This window comes from Misgurnus anguillicaudatus, chromosome 16, assembly GCF_027580225.2.
Source record: "Misgurnus anguillicaudatus chromosome 16, ASM2758022v2, whole genome shotgun sequence".
NCBI classification, from domain to species: domain Eukaryota; kingdom Metazoa; phylum Chordata; class Actinopteri; order Cypriniformes; family Cobitidae; genus Misgurnus; species Misgurnus anguillicaudatus.
In genome coordinates this window covers 7,396,081-7,422,139 of record NC_073352.2, presented here as the reverse complement: position 1 = coordinate 7,422,139, position 26,059 = coordinate 7,396,081, and the positions used below count along the sequence as shown (strand labels likewise).

The window sequence follows — 26,059 nt, the reverse complement described above, 5'->3', positions numbered from 1 at the left end:
GACAGGATGATCAGAACTTGTGTCTCTCAGAGGTTTATTTTGTTTTGACTGGATGTACATTATCCCGCTTCAGCTGCTTACTATGAGTAAATAACTTTTTGATTTATATTGATTTGAAATATTTTATAAGTTCATTTGTTATACATACATGTTAAAAAAAACTTGTAGAAAACCTTCCCATCACCTTTATAGTAAGACATGAAGTTTAGACAAGATGAACATTTTAAAAATAATCTCATATCTTATTAATTAGACATTTTTAATACAGTTTAGTTTATTTGTAAATATTAAACTGCAGTACCAGGATGTTTGTTGTGTTATCAGTTTAAGCAGTTGTTGGATAATGTACAGCCAGTCTTGTTATAACAGAATAACCCTAAAAGACTGATCAGGAGACCCAAAACATTGATTTGAAATATTTTATTAGCTATTTTTTACAATTGCAAACCTTCCTATCAGCTTTACGCCAAGTCACAAAGTTCAGACCAAACAAACATGAAATTTGATATAACATTGTTATTAATAATTTTATTGTTTTAAACATTTTGATAAAACCCAATTCAAACCACATCCTCCGGTTTTATAAGAACAGTTAAATCATTTTAAAAGTAATTCAGACAGAAACACAATCCAAGTAGTTTTAAGGATGTGACATATTTAAGGCATCATCAGATTATTTTATTAAGTTGTCCAGGAGTAAATATTTCTGTTTGTGTTTGGCTTCGTCCTGTAGAGTTCAGCTCTTAACAATAATAAAACACAACTGAACCTAAAGCTGATCAAGATCTTCAGGATTACTTGAAAATCACAGACACTGTTAGAAACTTCATGAAATGAACTTTAGTTATGTTGTCATGAATCAGGATTTGTTATTATCTGATCATTTACATTGAGTCATTTAGGGACCGTTCGGTATTTATGGAAGGGGCCACCGGAGGAAAAAAGGGGAGGCTCATGTCTTTTTTTGTTGTTGAAGGGAGGGTCATCCAAATTTTTTTAGTCTATGGGGAGGGTCACTCAACCTTTGTATTCATGAAAACATAAAATTTTTAAAGTGGCTTGTTCAGTGCATCTTTTCTAGCTCCACGTAGCTCCCTCAGTCCCCCCTCCATCGCTAGCTAATAGGTCTGACCCAACAAAAATCGCACCATCCCCCAACCCATGATGCACAAATGATTGATAATATTATTAAACTTTGAATAGAATTACACTGAAAAATCTTTTAAATACATGCAAAATAAATACTCCATATGTCAGATGACCCAAGTACAACGAATGAGCTGGTAAAAAAGTCGCTCTAGAAAAAGTTTGAAAACTGTCGATGACGTATGCAGCCTGGTAATGCGAGGATGCAGCCCTCTATTTGAGAAATGGCCAATCAGAAATCATGACGTCAACAGAGCAGCTGTGGGAATGCTGTGAGCAAGCCCAAAAATGTAGTTTTTTTTATATTCTTTCATAGTCAAAGGCTATACAAGTAATACATTACAGTGTTTTTAAATCTAATTGTGATTGCGTTAATTAAAAATTAATTCATATTAAATCTTATGCATATTTTTATGACACATATCCGGTACACGCTTAAAAAACGCGGGGTGATGAGCGTAAAGTTAGATTAATAGGCTTGTTCGACTTAATGCGACAGCCGGGTGACGTCAAACTATTGCGAGAGTGATTTGCGAAATCATACGGAGGAGTTTGCTTTTAAATCGCTCTCGCGGAACTGTGACGTAATCCACCTGCCGGTTGTTGTGGCGCTTCATGAAGTCGAACAAGCCTATTAACTCTTACAGGCAGCCAACATGGACATATACTGCACGCACATATTCAAGACCAAGACAAATCAGAAAAACCACAACACATCAAATTCAAGTTTGCAGTTGACATAACAACAGCATTAAAGTTTGAATACATTATTAACACATATGATAAACCAGTAGGGCCAAACGCAGGATTTTGCTTCATGAGGTAAGGCAACGGCTATTTATTATTATTGGCTGCCATGCCAAATCACCCATACACTATACCTGCTTTATTTTAAAAGTAACATTACTTTTGGAACGTAGGGGCAGACCGCGTGTTTACGTCTTAAATGTAAGAGCATTTGTGAATTGTTTTTAAAGCGCAGCACAACATGCGAGAGGATGCCTAAAAGAAAACCTGCAATTTCTGACTGGTCCACTATACGCACTAATCGCAGCGAAGCAAAAGACGAGGGCCAAACACGTCAGTCTAAAGTGTTTATAAAGAAAGACAATTAACATATCTGCAATGCCTTTGATTATTTTATCAACTTCTCTGATGGCACACACACACACACACACACACACGCACGCACGCGCGCGCACACACACACACACACACACACACACACACTCACGCACACACACACACACACACACACACACAGACAAGAAGTGCCTAATCATATGCATATTCCACCTTTTATCATAAGTGTTTCAATGCAGTGACTTGCAGTGGTCTCGGCCTTGACTTGGTCTCGGCCTGTCTTGGTCTTGACTTGGTCTCGACCCTTTCAAGTCTTCGTCTTGTCTCAGTCTCGGCCTGTTTTGGTCTTGGTGATGACTTGGTCTCGGTTTAGGTGGTCTTGACTACAACACTACCATAAAGATTGCTATATAATTTCTCTTTAATCATTTTATTGATAATGTTACCACCCTAACTCTACCCTAAACCCTTTTTATACAAAAAATGTAAAATATGTAATGTATTCTTTTTATATTCTGCAACGTAATGGACAGAAATATGTAAGAAAATATTAGTAACAATGTTAACCTGATAAGGATCACGGCACACCCCCTCCCTTGCACGTGAGGCTGCATAAATGTCCTTGTAACTTTAAAGCATTAAATCTTCAAAATATACGGTCATGCGGCACATTGTTTGAAAGCTTAGACTTTTGGGATTCCATTACGCGCAACACACACAAAGCATAATATGATTTATAGCCATAGTCATAAAACTGTAATCTAGTTGTTAGTTACCTGAACCGGGCGGCGCCGATTTAGGATATTTACTTACCTTCAAAATCTTACCTATCCGCTTCGGTAAAATTGTCCAAAACTAATTGTTCATAAATCCCCAAAAGACCAAGGAAATGGAATACCCAAGCCTTTTAATCCAAAACGATTTGTTTGCTTCACAATCTTGACGTTTCTGACCGAATTACGATATAAATACTGTAAACAATTAGTTCACTAACGGACATTCATTCGAATCTCACTTTTCATTCATGATTTATAATGAATATATTCGGATGTCACTTTATTGTGCAATGTCTGAGAAACAAATATGCCCCCTTGTGGAATTTCAGCCGTTCCATAAGAGGCTAACAATATAGCAGTTAACTCTTTCCCCACCATTGACGAGATATCTCGTCAATCAAGAGAAAACGCTTCCCCGCCAATGACGAGTATTTCCGTCTTTCCGCAATACCGCTATTATACACTAGGTGGCGCCCTTCCGCAACTTTTTAAAACCAGAAGTATTGCCCTATTGCAAGCTGCTGCATGTCCGTGTCTGTTTAAAGATCACTCTGAATGGGATCTCTATGAAACGTCCATCACAAAAATGGAATTATCTCTGCTTTTTGCTCAAAATGTGGTGTTTTTGCAGAAACCTACCCATATTCAAAAGCTGATTACAAAATAACTCCTGAAGGTAGGATGAAACGTTTTTTTTTTTTTTTTGAAAGCAGAGGGTCTGTTCTTTCATTTGGTATATTGTATGTTTATATATTTGAAGAAGAACATTTTCTGGAAGGCATTAAACTTTTGTGAAAATCATGAAAAACGTTGGCGCTGGCTGGCAACATTTTAAAAAAATGCTGGCGGTGAAAGAGTTAAAAAATATTTTAAACCGCTAATACAATCCTACCCAAAACAGTTTATTAAAATCATGTACTATTAGAAGTAAAAAGCATTTCAGACAGACAAGTGTAATATTATATAAATTAGGGATGCACCGAATCCAGGATTCGGTTTCGGATTCGGCCGAATACTGGGCTTTTTGGCGGGGTTCGGGTTCGGCCGAATCCTAGATTTTTTTTCCACCGAACTGAACCCTAGGCTTGCGCTATGCTGGTCGACGTCACGCAGCCGTTGATTACACACATCGGGTGCTGACGTGGAGATGAGCTTTTTCTTTCGGTCAGCTGGACACACCAAAACTTTTAAACACCCCTGAAAACGCCTTGAGGACCCCAAATGCCAGCTGTTTTTCAGCCGAGCGCTTGGTAGCTGTGATGCTTCAGCTGTGAGCCGGTTGGTTGCTGTGGTAATGTCCCGCCCCTCCTCCACTGTAATTGGACGGACATTGACGAGCGGAGCTTCTCACTCAAAGTTAAATATAGTTTTCAGCGCGGAGCTGCTTGCTTATTGGAAAAACGAGCGTGTCGCAACGCATCGCTTTCATTATGCATAGGCTTATGGTAATTGTCAAAATAGTTTTTCCAACTTGTCATCCTGGCATAATGTACAGTTAAAATTATATAAAATGAAAAATACACTGCTGTGGACGTTTTTTACTTCATTAATGTGTTTTACTGTGTTGGAATAAGGATGCGAGTAGGATTCGGTATTCGGTTTCGGATTCGGCCGAATCTTAAACGGTGGATTCGGGATTCGGCCGAACCTAAAAAATCTGGATTCGGTGCATCCCTAATATAAATAATAATATACTTTTTCACTACAAAAATAATTAGTAATGAAAATAAAATAATAATAAAAAGTAATTTTACTGCATACAGAGATCAAGCTTGAGTTTTGTTATCAATATTAAACTGCATAATATAGTCTATGAATCGCCATGATTGGGTGATACACAAAAGGCTAATATTTGGATTTACTTTTATATTTTGCTTGTGAATGGGTAGACAACGGTATTGGTCAAATAATTAAGTTGCTAATGTTAATCATTACTAGGTTAAGATATGGGCGTGTTCCTTTAAAGGTACCAAAGGAAGTGTTGCCATAATGTTAAATTGTTCTTTAACAATTACATAGAAGGTATGTGGCTTTATTAAGTGCAAAAATTATCCAGAAACGAATTTTACATGTCAATTTACAACGCAGAATTTGTCATTTGATTTAAATTTTCTATTTTTGCCCTATTTGAAAGGGTCATGAATAATAATGTTGAGCTCTGTTCTGACCCTACAGTCACATTAGCTACAAAAGTGAACGACACCTAACGACACGCACTCGCTTGATGGGCGTTTCTTGGCTAGTATCTAAAAGCGGTATCAAAAGTCACTTCAGAGGTATTGTTAAGTTACAAGAACAGTGTTTTTGGATTTAAAAGTATTTCTTTCTCGATAAAAGTAACAAAATATACGAGATAAAATGCCAAACTTATCAGATATATACAGAAATACGCATTTGCCGCCATCTTGAATTATTTTCTCCGACTCGACCACAGACCTACGTCACAATCTGCTCCTTCACTCCGATTGGCAGTCTCTTTGTTGCATCGCTCAGCATTTGCATAAAATAGCCTGCTTGTCTATTTTGGCCCCACCTCTTCGCTGGCAAGCGGCCACTCCCATTGAAAATGAATGGTAGCCTGTCGCTCTGTCTCTGTCTCTTGTAGCTAATGTGACTGGGGGGTGAGGTTCATGCCAGAAGCTCACATTAGTAAACAGACCTTATATTTTGAGCTCTTATCAGACGAAAATACAGATTTAAGTAATAACTAATTGTTTACTAATAGAACTTCAGCTAAACACTAGCATATTGCATGTATTGGCATTTAGCAGTCACAACTTTGTTTTAAGCATTTTAACAAATTTGTAATTAATTTAATGTGTAATTTAATGTTGGGGCGTACATCTCGACTTAGTTCAAGAGTCATTCCCCTTGAAATTCAGAAATCTAAATTGGTGAATAGGCTTTATGCCCAGCTGCACTACTTCCTGAACTTCAGCCAGTTCATTGTTTCCTGTCTGCCATTATTGGACAAACTGATTAATCCATGTGTGCCTGACCTCAGTAGTCACAACAACAATAATCGGGCGCGCCTGGATTGGTCGGTTTGTCCAGTGATGGCGGACCTGGGGCGGGGAGCTGGCTGAAGTTCGGGAGGTGGACAGCTGGGCATAAAGCCTATTTAGAAGAAATCTACAGATGCAAACAGATGGAGGATACACACTAAAAAATGCAGTAAATCTGAGTAACTGCATCTGGTACATTAATAAATAAAACTGAGTAGAAATAAGTTAACATTAAACATTAAAAATAATTAAGTTGCTGTATTTTGTCAATCATTTTTGCAGTGATTTTTTTCAGTAAAGTTAACAAAGTAGCAGCAACAGCCCTTTTCAGTTTAGATTACCCACCCCGGGCCTGGTTCACCTTCTATCGAAATGTCAGGTTCTGTGCGAGTATTGTTGTACAGTATAGGTGCCTGTCTGTCATTTCTCAGATGCGCCCGCGGACGGTGCCCGAACCGCAACGCTCTGTCCCATCTGGGGCCCTGTCCAAGGTCCTGAAGGCGCTGTGCAGCAGGCGCTGCTTAAAATAAAAGTGTTTTTTTCTCTCGTCCTCCCTTTGGAGGACAGAAAACAACCACCACAAAAAAAAACACTCTGCCCCGTCAGAGCTCTGTGAGTTTACACGAACCGTTCTGACATATATCAAGGCAGATCAGCTGTTCGTAAGCTTCGCAGATCACTCATTAAGCATGCCTATTAGCACAGGCCATCTATGGATCGTCGAAGTTATCTCCTCCCTTAATCAGCGATGCTCACTCTGGGTTAAAGCCCACTGTACATGAGGACTGGCTTTACCACGTGAGTAACCCTACCGCTTTTTATTTTGAATTGATCTTTATACTGTATGATGATTAGATTCACTGTGTTGGACTGGACTGCTGACTTGAACTTGAAAACACAACACACATTATGTTCAATAAAGCATGTGCACAGAGCTTAAATAAGTTAATTTATTGGTGTCTCTTTGGCTACAACAGACAAATACACAAAACATTTGTCAAAGTATCATAGTAGACAAATGTTTTGTGTCCTCGTTGAATAACATTTTATTATTTATCTATTTATTATTTAATTTAGGACATTTAGGGGAGCCCTGCCAAGTTTTAGGATAATAGTACATAATAGTAAAATACACAACGCAGGGTTGCCAACTCTCACGCATCTGCTGTGACAGTCATGCATTCAGCCTCAATCTCACGCTCTCACGCTAAAAAAAGAAATCTCTCGCTTAAATAGACATTCTTCTCTGCTGTATTTTTTTCACTCATGTGCATGGCTGTACCCACCATTGAGGTCCCTGGACCTTGGTTATTGTCTGACATTTGTCTTATTTAACCCAACGTTCAGCGCTTGTTTAGCTTCTTGCGGTGCCGCGCAGACCAATCGGCATGTGACGTCTTAGCACTGCGAGACCAATTCAACAGTAAAAGACTCTGTATGCTTTTGAATCGATCTAGCAGTAGTGTGATGTTGGGAGCCAACAGGTCTGCACTGCACCCCATTAAGTAAGATAAAGTCAAAATAATTCCCAGATGACGAATCAAATCACAGACAGAGGTGCATCTCAAAGGAGGACAGCTGTGCGATTCCTCAGGAAGTAGAAGTGCAAAAAAGATTTAAGTAATCAAATGCTGACTATTATACAGCTGTATAATGATTAGATTCACAGCCTTGAACTTGAAAACCCGAGAAAATCACTCACTGGTCTTGACTGTAACTTCTGTAACTTGGTGAAAAAGTATTAACCCATATTTACTTTTAAATAAATTATTTTTTTTTGCCAAAAATCCGTAGTGTTGAGCTATTCTGTTGAAGTAAGTTTAAGGTTTATTATGGAATTTTGATTTCCTGAACAACTTTTACTAAAATTACTTCTTCATTAACAGACAGTAAATCCAAATGTGAGAAGTTTAAAATTCAGCCTTGCATTATATCTTACAGCAGGTAAGCTGGTTAGGTAGGTGTGAGGATAGGCTTCAGCATTTGTGTAGCGGCTATTCTGCAGAGTTGTGTGTGTATAATTGGCTACTGTATTGTGAATAATTGTGCAATTGGAAAGAAGGATGCCATGTGATTATGATTTATTACTGCCTTTTAGATAGAGGCAAGGGTGGTGGAAGAGGGACTTTGTCAGTATGTCGAAATTCTGACACGTTCTCTCATTCAGTTTATTTGTTCCAGTTTACAAGGCACTTGTAAAGACTTTTTGTGAGCACCTATATACAGTAAATAAATGAAGGTTTCAATAAACTTTCCCACAATTTTTTCCAACAGGAAAATTAGCCAAAGCAAAATTCTTATTACAGACAGAAGGGTAATGGACCATTCTATGGGCACAATTTATAGTAATTTCCTAAATATATAAGCACCATGCATTGTTTCATTCACCGTGTTTTATGCAAACAAAAAACAGTTTTACTAATTTAACCTATTGAATCAGATCATGAATTGACGATAAAGTAGAATAAATGCAAGGCCATGTATGCTCCTAGAATTAACCTCATAGATTATGACCTTAGTTAATCATCAACCATACTTTATTCAGGGGAGCTTGATGAACTTTCAGCTCTCTTTCAGCAATGCCCTGATCACAACAATCACATAATAAATCAAATAATCAAAGTAACAGTGAACTAAAACAAACTTATCAAAACAAAAAGAAACATGTCAGAAACAAAAAGAAACTTATCCAAACAAAAACATCAAACATTTGGAAATTAATGTAGTTGGTGTAGGTTTAGATGGTAATAGGCTTGTGGCGGCAGCAGTGGTCGCCGGACAAAATTTCCAGCAGGCCGCTGCATGCGCATGTTTGGGGAGAAATCTCACTTCAGAAAAATCACCAAAGTTGGCAACCCTAACACAACGGGAGATATTTATATATATTTTTTTCCTCAGATCCCACAAACACTCAGCCTGAAGTTTAGACAGAAATCTGAAAGATCATTCATGTTCTTCACTCTCTGTAGGCTGAATGACTGCAGTATTTCAGATGATGGTTGTGTTGCTTTGGCTTCAGCTCTGAGATCAAACCCCTCACATCTGAGAGTTCTGGATCTGAACTTTAATAAACCAGGAAATTCAGGAGTGAAGCTGCTCTCGGATGTACTGAAGGATTCACGCTGTAAACTGGAGACACTACAGTAAGTGTTATTATTAAAAATGATTGTTCAAGTGTTTATGAGGACAATAATTCTGCTAGTGATAATACTGATTTAAGATTAATATTTCTTAACTACTTGAATAATTTCTTCAGTAAAAGCTTTAACTGATTCAATGACTTCATTTATTTGATGGATTAAAAACATAATGAAAAATAATAAAATACATAATAACTTTTGTTATCTACTGAAAAGTGATGCAGGAAACACTTAATGTTAATAATTATATGTTAAATAAGCCATTATTAGAAAAGAATTGAATACATCAATGATGACGTACGTGGCGGCGCACACAGTTGCAGCAGCTCAGTGTCTCACCGGTCGGTGCTGTGTTTATTTGTTTTTGTACGTACTTTTTCTTGTTTTATGTACATTCTGTTGGGCGAACAACAACTACAGCTGACACAAACTCTTTAAGATCGGAGTTTGTTTCAAAGAGAGCATAACAAGCGAGTTTCTCCGCTCACATAAGATTCCAGCGAAAATAGCGAGGGACCCCCGGCTCTCTGTGGATTATTATCTCAGTGGGGAGCAGACGCAGGCGGCGTAGATAGAGGAGGCAAAAGCGGGGCTGCAGGGCTGGAGCACTAGCCAGGCTACGGAGGCAGCCACTTAAACCACCGCTTCCCAACATATTCCTCTCGAATGTTAGGGCCCTCTCGAACAAGGATTGTGAAGACCAGCTGTACAGCGGCCCAGAGGAAAGCACTCCAAAAGGTCATAAACACCACACAAAAGATTGTGGGCTGCTCTCTCACCACACTTCTTACCCCAGTGGTGATGAACTGCTCTGAAAAACTGGTCCGCAACAACATCATAGCAGCCCTGCCCTGCAGCCTTGACCCACACCAGAGCAAACCGAACCACATGCAGTAGCAACAGCACTCAATCACATCTGGAGCAGCAGGGGAGCTATGCGCAGATGCTCTTTGTAGACTATAGCTCTGCATTCAACACCATTCCCCCATACAAGCTGGAGGTCAAGCTAGGGGACCTGGGGCTTCCATATATCACCTGCAGGTGGATTAGCAGCTTCCTCACTGATCGCAGACAGAGAGTCAGAGTGGGCCATCACACATCCACAGCCTTAAGCCTCAGTACTGGCTCCCCCCAGGGCTGTGTGTTGAGTCCCCTGCTCTACTCTCTCTATACACATGACTGCACTCCTGTCCGTCACAACAACATCATTGTTAAGTTTGCAGACAACACTACAGTGGTGGGGCTTATCTCTAGAGGGGAGGAGTTTGACTAGAGAGGTGAAGTGGATTGGCTGACGAAATGGTGTCATCTGATTTTCACGTATATCTATTTGGTGTCAAAGCTGTCAATCAAGCCGCGTATCTCCCGCCCGTTGGAAGCATCTCACTGGTCTCTTGAAGCTCAGCACTGGATAGCTGAATAAACATAGCCTGGTGAGACAATGACTTTCCTTCATCGAGGTAAACGCTTCCCCCCTGATGCCAGACATACGTCTAGGAGTGACAAAATTATGGTAGGAGTGTGCAAACAAAGTATCTGTCTAGCACAGGGGGTGTCCAGTACGTTGATCGCAAAGGCAATGCCGGTAGATCGCACATAAGTTAACTGCTGCTCCACGCGCGAAATTGGCATTATGGTCTTAGAGTAATTGTGAAACACGCAAGTCTTTTTGAGTTGCTGCGCCTTTCTTCTCAAATGTGTTTTCATAAATCACATTTCAGCAGCTCAGTCGCCTTTAACTTCCAAAATTTACCAGGATGCGCATTCTTGCTTTCACACAGGAGCTGATCCACGCGCACGGGGTGTGTGTGTGTGAGCGAGCAAACCAGAGAGAGAGAGAGAGAGAGAGAGAGGCAGTGTAGCGCTGATTTGTATGCTTCTGATACTTGTCATTTTCTAGTTTGTTTCACTAAACCGCATCTCCGCTATTTTAATGAGTACTCGACATGTACTCAAGGATTTTTTTTAACTCCTCAAAAAGAATTGAGTAGTGGTGACAGCCCTAAATTCAATGTAGAGATATATGCAGTATAGTCCTACATGCATTTAAAGTGTTATAAAAATAATTAACTGTGTTTTTTAGCAGGTAGATCTTGTCGGCTTTATCGTTTTAAAAGTAGATCACCACACAAAAAAGTCTGGACACATCACCATGTCAGTGTATTGATTCATTGTCCCTTCATAGTTTGCAAGAGACATTTAATAACTTAATACTTAATACAGTATTAAATAAACTAAGCGTATTTAATAAACTGAGCGTATTCATCTGCAATATGAAACGCGACTTGGCCATTCTAATTAATGATCGGAAGAACGCGTATCGACCACCGTTACTGTAAAATATGCACGTATGTCCATTTAAACTCAATTTTGGTCATTATTCATTACACTGTAGGGGTGTAACGGTACGCAAAAATCACGGTTCGGTGCGTACCCCGTTTTTGAAGCCATGGTTCGGTTAATTTTCGGTACAGTAAGGGAAAAATGCAAACATTAAACTGCAGGTTGTTTATTACTATAAACTTTTTTTACAATTTGTTTACACTTTTTTTAAACACTTTTTATTAAAATATAATATGTAAAATATATGTAAAATGAAAAAAAAAAAAAAATACTACTGCAAAGTTCTTTTTTACATTATTTTATAACAGTAGGTAACTCTTTTCTTAACCTTCTCTTAAACTTTTTCTACTTAAACCTTGCACTAAACTAACAAATTCAATTCCTGAATACATTTATAAACTATTAGCCTACATTTTTGCCACCAAAAATTTTCTGTTTTGATTTATTTTTGATTGTTTAACTCAAAGTATTGAATTGGCTATGTACCATCTCTGTATAAAAATAATATTACTGCTCTATGTGTAACTGCATAGCAAGCAACATGATGATATACTTATTATACACTCATTTTGAGATTAGTGAGTTGCATACATAGCCATCTTTGATCTTTTGCACGTTTCTCCTAATCTTTGCTTGTGTCGTCAATGTAAGCTGTGACTTAAACTAACGAACCCCTCCGCAGCTGAGTAACAGCTGAGTAAGCCCGGGTTACAGCTCTATGTCCCGACCAGCTGATCGCATTGTGACAATGATATGATTGACGTGAGGTGCAGATGAAAAATCTGATCACGCATTCCTTATTCTCGCTGTCACAGAAAGCGCGTCTCATGATTCATAGCAAAGAAAGACGCGCAACCTCTCCCGCACTTTTGAAAGAACAAAACAGCGCGTTGACACGCGTTTAACATGCGCTTTTAGACACGACACGTAAACGTTTACATCAATAATCAAACGGATATACAACTAAGTAAATAAAAATCTTTCTGCGGGCCGAATTATATTATATGTTTGACAGAAGACTTGCGCTGAACGCGGAGACTTCTGCCACTTATTATGTTCGTGTGGAAACGCACGCATTATGTTCCGCACAGGTGCACACGAAAGATTGCATTCGGCCTTTCGGTGCACGTGTGCACCGTGCCGAAAGCCCTGAACCGAAATGGTCCGGTACGAATACACATACCGTTACACCCCTATTACACTGGCAAGAATATGGTTACATGTAAAGATGCCATACCAAGTATGACAATGCTACATTCAACTGCTTTTGAAATACAGTGGTTTTTTCACTTCTACCATAAAGACTCAGAAGGTAAGTGAACGTTTGAATGACATTTATTACATGTTAAATTAAAAGACAGAAATTCAAATCAGTCTCAAAATAAAAGAGATGCTTGAGTCTCATAAGATTTTGGCATATGCCCCGCCTTTCGTCCGGGTCTAGCTGTAGTCTGGCAGATCCTGCCTGATGTTGAAGGCAGGGGCGGAGCCTACCCCCCGACAAAAGAACAGGGAACAACCTGGTGGTGGTGGGGAGGATGGAGGTGAACTTCAGCTACGACACCTACGGGCAGCAGGAGAGAGTGTTAGTTCAGCGTTTAAATAGTCGGCATTGAGCTGTGATTGGTAAGCCGATTTTATGAATAAATGACGTGGTATTAGAGTCTTCCTGGTAGAACTTACGCTGACGCTTTCATTTCTACCATAAAGACTCAGAAGGCAAGTGAACGTTTGAATGACATTTATTACATGTTAAATTAAAAGACAGAAATTCGAATCAGTCTCAAAATAAAAGAGATGCTTGAGTCTCATAAGATTTTGGCATATGCCCGCCTTTCGTCCGGGTCTAGCTGTAGTCCGGCAGATCCTGCCTGATGTTGAAGGCAGGGGCGGAGCCTACCCCCAAAAGTGAAATAGATCAACTGGCTTGATTGCTAGGATATCAAAGAGATGTCAATCCTGAAACAAAAGAAAATGTTAAGAAGGAATCAGACTTCTTAAGCTACAACAGCTATTTATTGGAACCCCCCCAAAAATAAAGCCACGATAGGCATAGGCATTCACTTTAATGTCTGATTCACACAAAAGGAATAGGATAAGAATTACAATATGCTTCGTCGTAAAGTGCCACGGTAGGCTTACATGGATAGGTAGCCCCGATAGGTGATATGTAAAGCCACAACGATCGATAGCCCCGATAGGCAATGTGTAAAGCCACGATAGGCCAAAACGATCGATAGCCCAGGTAGGCGATGTGTAAAGCCACGTGGATTGATAGCCCCGATAGGCGATATGTAAAGCCACGATAGGCCACAGCAATCGATAGCCCTGATATGCGATGTGTAAAGCCACGTCGATCAATAGCCCCGATAGGCGATGTGTAACACCACGGTAGGCCACATCGTTCAATAGCCCCGATAGCCGATATGTAAAGCCACGATTGGCCACGATAGGCCACTTGATCGACAGCCTCGATAGGCAATGTGTAAAGCCACGATAGGCCACGTTGATTGATAGCCTCGATAGGCAATGTGTAAAGCCACGATAGGCCACGTTGATTGATAGCCCCGATAGGTGATGTGTAAAACCACGATAGGCGATATGTAAAGCCACGTTGATCGATAGCCCCGATAGGCGATGTGTAAAGCCACAATTGGTCACGTCGATCGATAGCCTCGATAGGCGATATGTAAAGCCACGTCGATCGATAGCCCCGATAGGCGATACGTAAAGCCACGATAGGCAATGTGTAAAGCCACAATAGGCCACGTCGATTGATAGCCCCGATAGGCGATGTGTAAAGCCACGTCGATCGATAGCCCCGTTAGGTGATGTGTAAAACCACGATAGGCGATATGTAAAGCCACGTCGATCGATAGCCCCGATGGCGATACGTAAAGCCACGATAGGCCACTTGATCGACAGCCTCAATAGGCAATGTGTAAAGCCACGATAGGCCACGTTGATTGATAGCCCCGATAGGCAATGTGTAAAGCCACAATAGGCCACGTCGATCGATAGCCCCGATAGGTGATGTGTAAAACCACGATAGGCGATATTTAAAGCCACGTTGATCGATAGCCCCGATAGGCAATGTGTAAAGCCACGATTGGCCACGTCGATCGTTAGCCTCGATAGGCGATATGTAAAGCCACGTCGATCGATAGCCCCAATAGGCGATACGTAAAAGCCACGATAGGCCACTTGATCGACAGCCCCGATAGGCAATGTGTAAAGCCACAATAGGCCACGTAGATTGATAGCCCGATAAGCGATGTGTAAAGCCACGTCGATCGATAGCCCCGTTAGGTGATGTGTAAAACCACGATAGGCGATATGTAAAGCCACGTCGATCGATAGCCCCGATGGCGATACGTAAAGCCACGATAGGCCACTTGATCGACAGCCTCGATAGGCAATGTGTAAAGCCACAATAGGCCACGTCGATTGATAGCCCCGATAGGCGATGTGTAAAGCCACGTCGATCGATAGCCCCGATAGGTGATGTGTAAAACCACGATAAGCGATATGTAAAGCCACATCAATCGATAGCCCCGATAGGCGAGAAGGCCGTGGAGAACACTTACAGGGCAACGTTTTGCAATTTAGTGCAAAGACCGCAAAGGGCAAGATACGGGGCAATGATATGCTGTATGCAACAAAGACAGTTACGGGGCAACGACTTCCCATGTAGCGTGAAGACCGCGAAGGCAATGATGCGGGGCAACGATATGCTGAATCATAATAAAGGCTGCAGAGGATAGATGCGGGGCACCATATGCAATGTAATAAGTCGGTTGTGGTATCCATGACACAATGTAACCATATGCTGATTAGCGAGAAGGCCATGATACACATCAACAATTTGCAGTATAGCAGTATGACTGCGAATGCTGGATACAGGCAATGATATGCCACGCAGCAAGGAGGTCACGAGAGCCATGCAATGGGGCAACAATATATCCTATAGTGAGAAAGGCTGCGTATGCTATGTCGGAGGCTGTGATGGAAAGCGACAACATTCCTATAAAGCGCGCTATGCCACAGATAAGTTTAGCGAGAAATGAGACATGGTTGAGTAACCTACACCACCACCAGTATCTGCTGGATCGTACTTTGATCATTATGCAGCTTAAAGCTATAGAAACTGATGAAACGTTGCATTTCAAGTGTATTCACTTTTCAAAGTATTTATGTAGAAAAAGATGGGATTTTGGCTATGGCTTTAAATTTCAAGTGTATTGATGGCAGAAAAAAAAATTACCTAGGAAAACAGAATCATAACATTAACATGAAATTGATAAAACAAAGAAATTAAGGTTATTGAATTTTAAGATTAATAATTATAGACTAGAAAGATTAGAAAATATGGAAGTAAACTAATCTAAACTGTATGAACTAAATGTGAACGAACAATACGCAATTGAATGCTTAGTGTCTTGACTGGAGTGTTATTAAAATCCTGAAACTACTAGAAGGTGCGGGATCAGGTTATGTCAATAGACCACGATCAATGATAGCCGACACCATCAATTGCCCTTCTCACGCAGAGATTATGAATACTACACAGGATTTGTCTGGAATCATTAGACTTTTGGGTCATTTATTCTGCCGATTATTTTTCGGAGTTATGCTTACTGCGAAAACCCGTAAAGACATGTGATACATGTAAAGTCCTGCACATGCTTGACTTTTAAGCGCTTCTGAAGTTCGCCAGTTATTCGTAACTCGTATTTTAAATGAGATCATGAGGAGCGCGTGATGCGCTGCTCTGTCATGCAGGTGAATGATCTCAGCTTTAGCAGCACGTATAGTGAGCACGCATCGTTTCACACAGAGAACTTTAAATCTTTCGGCAATTTTACTAGGTTCTCTTTACGGGAGCGATCCCAGAACATTTACGGGATGTGATTGTGTTGACACGTTAGCCTCAAACAATTTTAGAGAACATATTTTAGACCATACTGCGAGTCAGACTTCACCTAAAGTCTTTGACAACATGCGATTGACTTGTTTATCCATTAAAGTTTAACTTAATTATGCTGAACATTTTCACATACCATTCTTACATAACCTGCAGTTGCAACACCAATATGCATAGCATGATTTGCCTCATAAGAAACTTTTCAATAAACGAGTAATGCTTTGACTTCGTTGCACCTGAACTTGTAATGCATGTAGCGTGGACTTCGCACTAGGGTGGTTAAAATGCACGCTGGGTTTAAAATCAATGAGAGAGAGTTCCATTCCCTGTTACAAGGTAATTTTCAGACCGCTAAGGTATCAGTGATTTGCAACAAAGTTTTAAGAGGTTTGCAGACGAAAAATCCGTTGAAGATTGAGAAAGTTATGATATTTTTATTATTAGAAATCAGAGGAAAGTTATATGGATGTCTATGGAATGTGTGTGACCGAAATGCTGCTTATTTACATGTTTTTGCTTATAACTTTCTCATTTATGTTCAGATATGTTCATGAAATTTTAACAGAAGGTAGAACTTTGTTAGTACTTTCAAATTAAATTATAAACATTTGCTGTTTTAGTCAGAATGGGCATCGGACCCATGTTAACCATTATTTTTAGAATGATGCCTGCAGTGGACGTTCTGACATGACGTTCACTGTAGTCTAAAACAAGAACGTAATATGCAAATTTTCGCAATTTGTTTAAATAAAATCTCCTCCATACCATTACCATGTTTCAGCACCAAGATAAAAGATATATATTGTGGTCCATTTACGTTTCATTATTGTCCAGAGTTTAGTGGAAGCACATCGACCGGTTGAAAGTGACACTCAGTTTTAAACCGTTGCTGTGAACTAAAAACACCTCCGAATTGAATACTCAAAATATCAAACGCTTCCGGTGTTCAGACTTGACGTATTTATTGTCGTATTTAGTGAAAACATACTACAACCTTGCGACGATGACTGAATATTGCATGAGACGCATTGTAAAAGTACCGCGCGGGCGGAAGCAGATTTTATTCGATGCGCATACCCGCGATGTCAGCATTGCTATATTAAATAGAAGAAATAAATTGTCACATTCCCAGTACTATCGTGTCGGCAATCTCACGGGCTGCGATATAATGATAAAAAAAAATAATAATTTAATGATGTAACTTACCTCACACCAAATTAAAATGACAGTACATTTAATGCCACAATTCTTATGAAATGCAATCAATTGATTTCAACTGTGTGACAGCGTTTCCGACGGTCGTCGGACGAAACATTGATAATTGTACATTTGACCGACATAACCAGACAATCACTCGCAATTTGCGCAAGAAATGCAAGTTGAGCGTTACGACTGCGTGCTTATTCCCGTGTTAGTATGCCAATGTAGCCCATCGTCAGTATTGAGCAGGCTGCATAGTGATGTTAACAGTGACATTAACAATGACATTAACAACTAAAATAAGACATCTCGTATATTTTGGTCAAAGACTGCAATAACTGACAAATACAGTAGGTAACATTTAATATGTCCCTTAAATTGGTAGGAACAGGTAGGCACATATCGGGAAGGTTGTATAGGATAGACATATTCAGGAAAATTATGTAAAGCAGTGACCTTACCTTGTTTCTTAGGCAGACACATATGATTTTACACCATTTTGTCGTTTACACATTTTTTCACCATTTGTTTACAACAAACACGCACAGATAGTTAAGACAGTTGCGTTCGGGTCTTTTTGACTTAAACTTACTCACGCGTTAATGCCGTGCTGTTGAGACGCGATCGCCTTTCAGGAGGAATAATGCCGTAAAAAAATATATCTTTGCTTTACAGAGCCTTCGTGTGGTGACTCGTTTAGATGAGAAGACAAAGATATTTTAGTTAGGAAGACATCACCCTTCGGTGTTTACCATGAACCGTAACTCCTCAGGCAATCAATATGATCAGTGACACCTGTTGCGGCCGAACTTCTCAGCAATCATCAGTGACACCTTTGCAAGCGTCCAGTGAGTTGCTATGGTCGATTACAGTTTACGCTTAACAGGACTGCATTGCATTTTAATCTGTTCATTGAAATGAAACGCCTCATTCCTTGCGTTTTTGTGCCAAGTTTGCGAGCTTCCCTAAATAAGGGTCTTTGGCAAATATGAGTTGCGTTCGAAGGGACTGGTCAAACACGCCTACCGTAACCTTGTGTTGCAGTCTGTGAGAACGAGCGGCAAATGAGACGAGTAGCATATCGTGGATGAGAGATCCTGGGAAAAGGTTAAATTGGCACGAAAACATTGCGGGCCGAGTAAACATACCGAATTCACAAATAAGCAGAGGAAGGGCGAGCGTTTTGACATCCGATTCTGCTTGGTACGAGTAACAATCGCTTTGAAAACGTTTGGTTTGTACTAAGCATCGAGCAAACGAACTTCAGCTACGACACCTACGGGCAGCAGGAGAGAGTGTTAGTTCAGCGTTTAAATAGTCGGCATTGAGCTGTGATTGGTAAGCCGATTTTATGAATGAATGACGTGGTATTAGAGTCTTCCTGGTAGAACTTACGCTGACGCTTTCATTTCCTGAAAAGTGATCGGTTTGGACATACGTGAGTTTCATCGTGCAGCGACGATTTAATAAACTTCTCAAATGCTGCTACAGTGAGGAATAGCCACTTTAAGACACAAATGTCTTGCACATCACACTTTATTATACTATATTGTAAATGTTGTATATGTTGTCATTGAATGTTGCACTGACTAGAGGACACTTAAATTTCGTTGTACTTGTGACAATGACAATAAAGGTCTATTCTATTCTATCAAACACAAATTACTCATCACATTATTTTATGTTTTCAGTACATTGAGTGCTATGTGCAATTTCTGCTTTAAAATCAAGTCTAGGACCAGTTTCTGTAATTTAATCCATATTAGTTAAAGGAAATGTACAGCCAGTTATTATCACCTAATAGACACTGACAGGATGATCAGAACTTGTGTCTCTCAGAGGTTTATTTTGTTTTGACTGGATGTACATTATCCCGCTTCAGCTGCTTACTATGAGTAAATAACTTTTTGATTTATATTGATTTGAAATATTTTATAAGTTCATTTGTTATACATACATGTTAAAAAAAACTTGTAGAAAACCTTCCCATCACCTTTATAGTAAGACATGAAGTTTAGACAAGATGAACATTTTAAAAATAATCTCATATCTTATTAATTAGACATTTTTAATACAGTTTAGTTTATTTGTAAATATTAAACTGCAGTACCAGGATGTTTGTTGTGTTATCAGTTTAAGCAGTTGTTGGATAATGTACAGCCAGTCTTGTTATAACAGAATAACCCTAAAAGACTGATCAGGAGACCCAAAACATTGATTTGAAATATTTTATTAGCTATTTTTTACAATTGCAAACCTTCCTATCAGCTTTACGCCAAGTCACAAAGTTCAGACCAAACAAACATGAAATTTGATATAACATTGTTATTAATAATTTTATTGTTTTAAACATTTTGATAAAACCCAATTCAAACCACATCCTCCGGTTTTATAAGAACAGTTAAATCATTTTAAAAGTGATTCAGACAGAAACACAATCTAAGTAGTTTTAAGGATGTGACATCTGTAAGGGATCATCAGATTTATTTCAGTTGGCCAGAAGTAAATATTTCTGTTTGTGTTTGGCTTCGTCCTGTAGAGTTCAGCTCTTAACAATAATAAAACACAACTGAACCTAAAGCTGATCAAGGATTACTTGAAAATCACAGACACTTTCAGAAACTTCATGAAATGAACTTTAGTTGTGTTGTCCTGAATCAGGATTTGTTATTTTCTGATCATTTACATTGAGTCATTTAGGGACCGTTCGGTATATATGGAAGCGGCCACCGGAGGAAAATAGGGGAGGGTCATGTCTTTTTTTCTTTGTTGAGGGGAGGATCATCCAATTTATATTGTCTATGTGGAGGGTCACTCAACTTTTGTATTCATGAAAACATCAAAATTTTTAAAGTGGCTTGTTCAGTGCATCTTTTCTAGCTCCACGTAGCTCCCTCAGTCCCCCCTCCATCGCTAGCTAATAGGTCTGACCCAACAAAAATCGCACCATCCCCCAACCCATGATGCACAAATGATTGATAATATTATTAAACTTTGAATAGAATTACACTGAAAAATCTTTTAAATACATGCAAAATAAATACTCCATATGTCAGATGACCCAAGTACAACGAATGAGCTGGTAAAAAAGTCGCTCTAGAAAAAGTTTGAAAACTGTCGATGACGTATGCAGCCTGGTAATGCGAGGATGCAGCCCTCTATTTGAGAAATGGCCAATCAGAAATCATGACGTCAACAGAGCAGCTGTGGGAATGCTGTGAGCAAGCCCAAAAATGTAGTTTTTTTTATATTCTTTCATAGTCAAAGGCTATACAAGTAATACATTACAGTGTTTTTAAATCTAATTGTGATTGCGTTAATTAAAAATTAATTCATATTAAATCTTATGCATATTTTTATGACACATATCCGGTACACGCTTAAAAAACGCGGGGTGATGAGCGTAAAGTTAGATTAATAGGCTTGTTCGACTTAATGCGACAGCCGGGTGACGTCAAACTATTGCGAGAGTGATTTGCGAAATCATACGGAGGAGTTTGCTTTTAAATCGCTCTCGCGGAACTGTGACGTAATCCACCTGCCGGTTGTTGTGGCGCTTCATGAAGTCGAACAAGCCTATTAACTCTTACAGGCAGCCAACATGGACATATACTGCACGCACATATTCAAGACCAAGACAAATCAGAAAAACCACAACACATCAAATTCAAGTTTGCAGTTGACATAACAACAGCATTAAAGTTTGAATACATTATTAACACATATGATAAACCAGTAGGGCCAAACGCAGGATTTTGCTTCATGAGGTAAGGCAACGGCTATTTATTATTATTGGCTGCCATGCCAAATCACCCATACACTATACCTGCTTTATTTTAAAAGTAACATTACTTTTGGAACGTAGGGGCAGACCGCGTGTTTACGTCTTAAATGTAAGAGCATTTGTGAATTGTTTTTAAAGCGCAGCACAACATGCGAGAGGATGCCTAAAAGAAAACCTGCAATTTCTGACTGGTCCACTATACGCACTAATCGCAGCGAAGCAAAAGACGAGGGCCAAACACGTCAGTCTAAAGTGTTTATAAAGAAAGACGCTCCGCCTATGTTCAGCAGCTTTTAAAGGTGATAGCTGCTACCTGTAATGCTAAAATATACAATGACTAAGGAAGCCTAGTGACGAGTCTATAGCAACCAAATGTGTGGAATTTGTTATACTCATTGTTTTTTTGTTGAATGGTCTCAATGTTTAATTGTTATATTTCATGTGAACACTAGTTAACGTAAGATGAGTAGTAACTGCAGGAAGTCAGCAGATCGTGTTGCGACCGGCAGATCATTCCACAATTGTGGAACAGCTCCTGAGAAGGTATGCGCTAATGTTTTTTCCCCTTTTTAAGATGGCACCACAAGCCATCTTTCAATGACAGAACAGGGATTGAAGGGGTACATAGGGCTGTGTAAGCAAGCGAAAGTAAAGGGGTGCTGATCCAGTGGTGGTTTTAAAGGCCAGGAGAAGAGCTTTAAATTTGATGCAAGCTGCTATAGGAAGCCAGTGTAACTTGACAAAGAGAGGAGTAACGTCTCATTGAAGACCACTCTTGTGGCTGTGTTCTGAATCATCTGTAGGGGTTTGGTTGTGCAGGCTGGAAGTCCAGCCAGTAGCGCATTGCAGAAGTCCAGCCTGGACAGGACAAGTGCTTGGACTATGAAAGGTCTAATTTTCCTAATATTGTAGAGGATGGATCCACAAGAGCGAGTGGTGCTGGCAACATGCTCCGTGAAGCTAAGCTGATCATCAATTACCATTCCCAGGTTTTTGGCTGTTCTGGAAGGCGTGATGGTCGAGGAGCCTAGCTGAATGGAAAAGGTTCTGCTGAATCTTTGGTTTAGATGGTATGACAAGCAGTTCTGTTGTCGCAAGATTAAGCTGGAGATGGGGATGCTTCATCCAGGGTGAGATGTGCCTCGGACATGCTGAGATGTGGGAAAAAACCGTGGGATCATCAGGGTGGAACGCCAAGTGGAGTTGAGTGTTGTCCGCATAACAGTTGTAGGAAAAGCCATGTTTTCGAATGACAGAACCCAGGGATGTCATGTATATCGAAAAGAGCAGTGGTCCAAGCACAGAGCCTTGAGGCACCCCAGTATCAAGACGTTGGGGTTCAGAGACGTCACCTCTCCAGGATACCCGAAATGATTAGTGACATTAGAGTCGTTTCACTCTATACAGCACTTGTTTCAATAAAAGATCTGGATCTGTTTTCGTCCAACACAATGACATGTTAAATATATCAAGTAAAGCTTAGATTTGAAAAGTTTTAGGATAATAGTACATAATGGTAACATACACAACATGAGATTCAGATATTTTTCCTCAGATCACACAAACACACATCCTGAAGTTTAGACAGAAATCTGAGAGATCATTCATTTTCTTCACTCTCTGTAGGCTGTGGAGCTGCAGTATTACAGATGAAGGTTGTGTTGCTTTGGCTTCAGCTCTGATATCAAACCCCTCACATCTGAGAGATCTGAATCTGAATGATAATAATCCAGGAGATTCAGGAGTGAAGCTGCTCTCTGATGTACTGAAGGATTCACGCTGTAAACTGGAGAAACTACAGTAAGTATTATTTTATTATTGAATATTGTTTATGTGTTTACGAGAAACACTGCAGTAATGATAAGAGAGTAAAAGTGTTTGTATTATTGTGATTGAAAACATCAGAGTCATTACAGCAGCTGCTGTCAGTCAATGAGAAAATAAAACACCAGATTAAAAAAGATTCAGCAAAACCAATCTGAATGTCATCTTATGCCTGACTCACACTACAGGATTATCGGGCCAAAATTACCCCGATTTCCCCCTCCGTAGAATATGAGAGAAAATTGGGCCATGGACCTTGAATCGGCTCTGATGTTCAGCCCAGATTATCCTGTAATGTGAGATGTTTAAAAATCTAAACTTACACCTTCTGATATGCTCTCAAGCAAATCAGGGCCGCCCTGATCTTATCAAACATGTTAGATATTTAGGATTTTAAATCAGGATAATTACGTCAGTACTTTCACAATAATCAATGAGAGATGGAGATGATTGAAAGCTGTTTTAGTTCGTACCACAAAACAAGCTGCTGTACAGGTAGACAGCGCAGCCAGAGAAACGCTGTTTGTGGAAGTCAGGGTTTCATTCTACTTTCATTCCACCACTGCTGCAGCTCATTGGGGAAGACAGATTATTTAAAATAGCAAAATTAATTCCCTGCTTAATTCACATTGTTCACTCTTTTATAAATACATTTTCTAAAATATCTTAAAAACAACAGAAAATGATGATGGACATAGGCATACACGAAATATATTGCACTTTAATAATTATCATATTAACAAAACTTATTTAAAATGATATGATGATTTTCAGTTGTTTTTTTTGGTGATGCGCTCCACAAATGCACAGAAACCGATGCAGCAGCCGGCACAAATCGCATCATGTTATTAAATATTATACAACAGTTCTTTCTGGTTCTCGAATCTGATTGGCTAAGAGCCATACGATATTGTGCTGATAACAGCACTGTAGCCGCTTCACCTTTAGTATTATTCCGCCACCTAGTGAATGGAGGTCCTAAGCAGGCTCATCTCTGAATGGAAAAACACAGACGCGCTGTTTGAATCACTCTCCGTGTGTCTCATTAGTTTACTAGCTCATAAATCAGTCTGAATCCCCAATCTGAAGTTATTAGTCAAAGATCGGCGCTCTTGGATGTTACGTTACAGTTAAAGGAGCATTTCACCCGTAGAAACATTAATCTTTATTAAAAGTGTATCATATTTGTTGTCGAAATGTAACGTACATTTTGAATTTGGTGCTTATTTGACTGAGAAAAGGAGTGTTTGTAGTCTCACCCCCTCTACAAAGATATAGGACTTCCTTCTTTCAATGATGCAAAATGATGATTTTTACATCATTGAAAGAAGGAAGTGCAACACTGAAATCCATATTTTTCCTGTCTGTGGGGAAGCAGAGGGAATGATGCACGACCATTCAAAAACACGATTTGGTTCCCAACTATACACAGCTTAATGCAAATGGGTAAAGTGTCCCTTTAATGGGAGAAATGTCTTGTCACATCGTGTGGATTATTAACACTTGGAAAGAGGAATATAAACACTCGTTTTTTTTCTGGAGCTATATTTCTTATCAGAACGCGAAAACACCGTGAAACAGCAGGTAAGCACCGCAGCTTTTAAATGTGGACATTGATCATTTACTTTATCGTGACCTGACTATTAAAACATGTTATGAGATATCGCCACTGGTATATTTATAAGCAGCATGCAAAAACATATCTCTGACACTTATAAAAAACCGTTTTATATAGTACTGACAAGAACAAAGTTTAATAATAATAATCGAGTGCTCGTATCACGTTAAGAATAAATGAGAAAGCAATAGTAACGTTATACAAATAGTTTTATTAACTTTTACCTCGTGCCAAAACAATAACAACACAAAAGACACTAAATATGAATTAAAAAACAAGTAATAGTTTGATCATGACACCAAATACTGCTGATTTGATCTCATTTTGACGATCATAAACAAACAAGGCCAACATGAGAGCCGGGGTATCTCTGTCAGAAATGTAGCCCAGAGAGGGCGGTGGTCAGCGGGGCGAGTGAACACTGATGTCCGCTCATGCTTTGGTTCTCATTCGTACCGAATCTCACTAAGCAAACGTTCAAACAGGCGCTATCTTTACTAATCGACTGCAGATTTAAATAAAATACATATACATTCTCGACTGAACTAATCTTAAAACTACACTTTGTGACCAAGAAACGGTAATATAAAGTAACGGCTTTTCCGTCCATTGAGTTGTTATGAGCTTCAAAGCAGCCGAAAGTTTTACCTGTCATTCTGGCCGCCCTCAAATCCGTGGCGGAAGAAGTAGTTCTCAAACAAAGAGGCTTTTAAAATAACTCCGTTGTTGTTTTCTAGTTTTCGTTTTTCAAACGTGTGCCGTCGAACTGTTGTATAAAAGCAATATCGCTCTCGGAGTCGTGTGATATAGCTCTATATCATCACAGCTGTGATTGCCTCCGGCACTCGGCCTGCGGCCTCGTGCCTCTGGCCTAATCACAGCCGTGATGATATAGAGCTATATCGCACTCCTACTCGAGCGATATTGCTTAATTATTTTACAGAAGCACAAAGTTTTTAACTGTATGATCATAAATAACCATAAATGTAATTTAATTTACATTGCTGTTCACCTGCATGTATGTACTTCTAACATTACTTTATTAGTTGTTTTAAATATAAATGGTCTGCTGGAACCTCACTCAAGTGCAACGTACAACGTTTCACATTAAATTACATATTTGTCCAAAATCATTGGTACTCTAAATACTGAATTTAACACTAGACGCTACACTGCAAGATAGCCTACAATAATAATCCTGTTGGGAAGGAACAGG

At 39.5% G+C, this 26,059-nt stretch overlaps 1 long non-coding RNA gene and 1 pseudogene across 1 annotated transcript in view; one reads left to right on the top strand and one right to left on the bottom strand.

Moving 5' to 3' along the window:
* LOC129422414 (NACHT, LRR and PYD domains-containing protein 3-like) overlaps positions 1–26,059 on the top strand; it is a 100,399-nt pseudogene that overhangs the window by 24,822 nt on the left and 49,518 nt on the right.
* The window catches only part of LOC141350026 (uncharacterized), a 413,142-nt gene that overhangs the window by 385,989 nt on the left and 1,094 nt on the right, over positions 1–26,059 (bottom strand). The window lies entirely within an intron of this gene.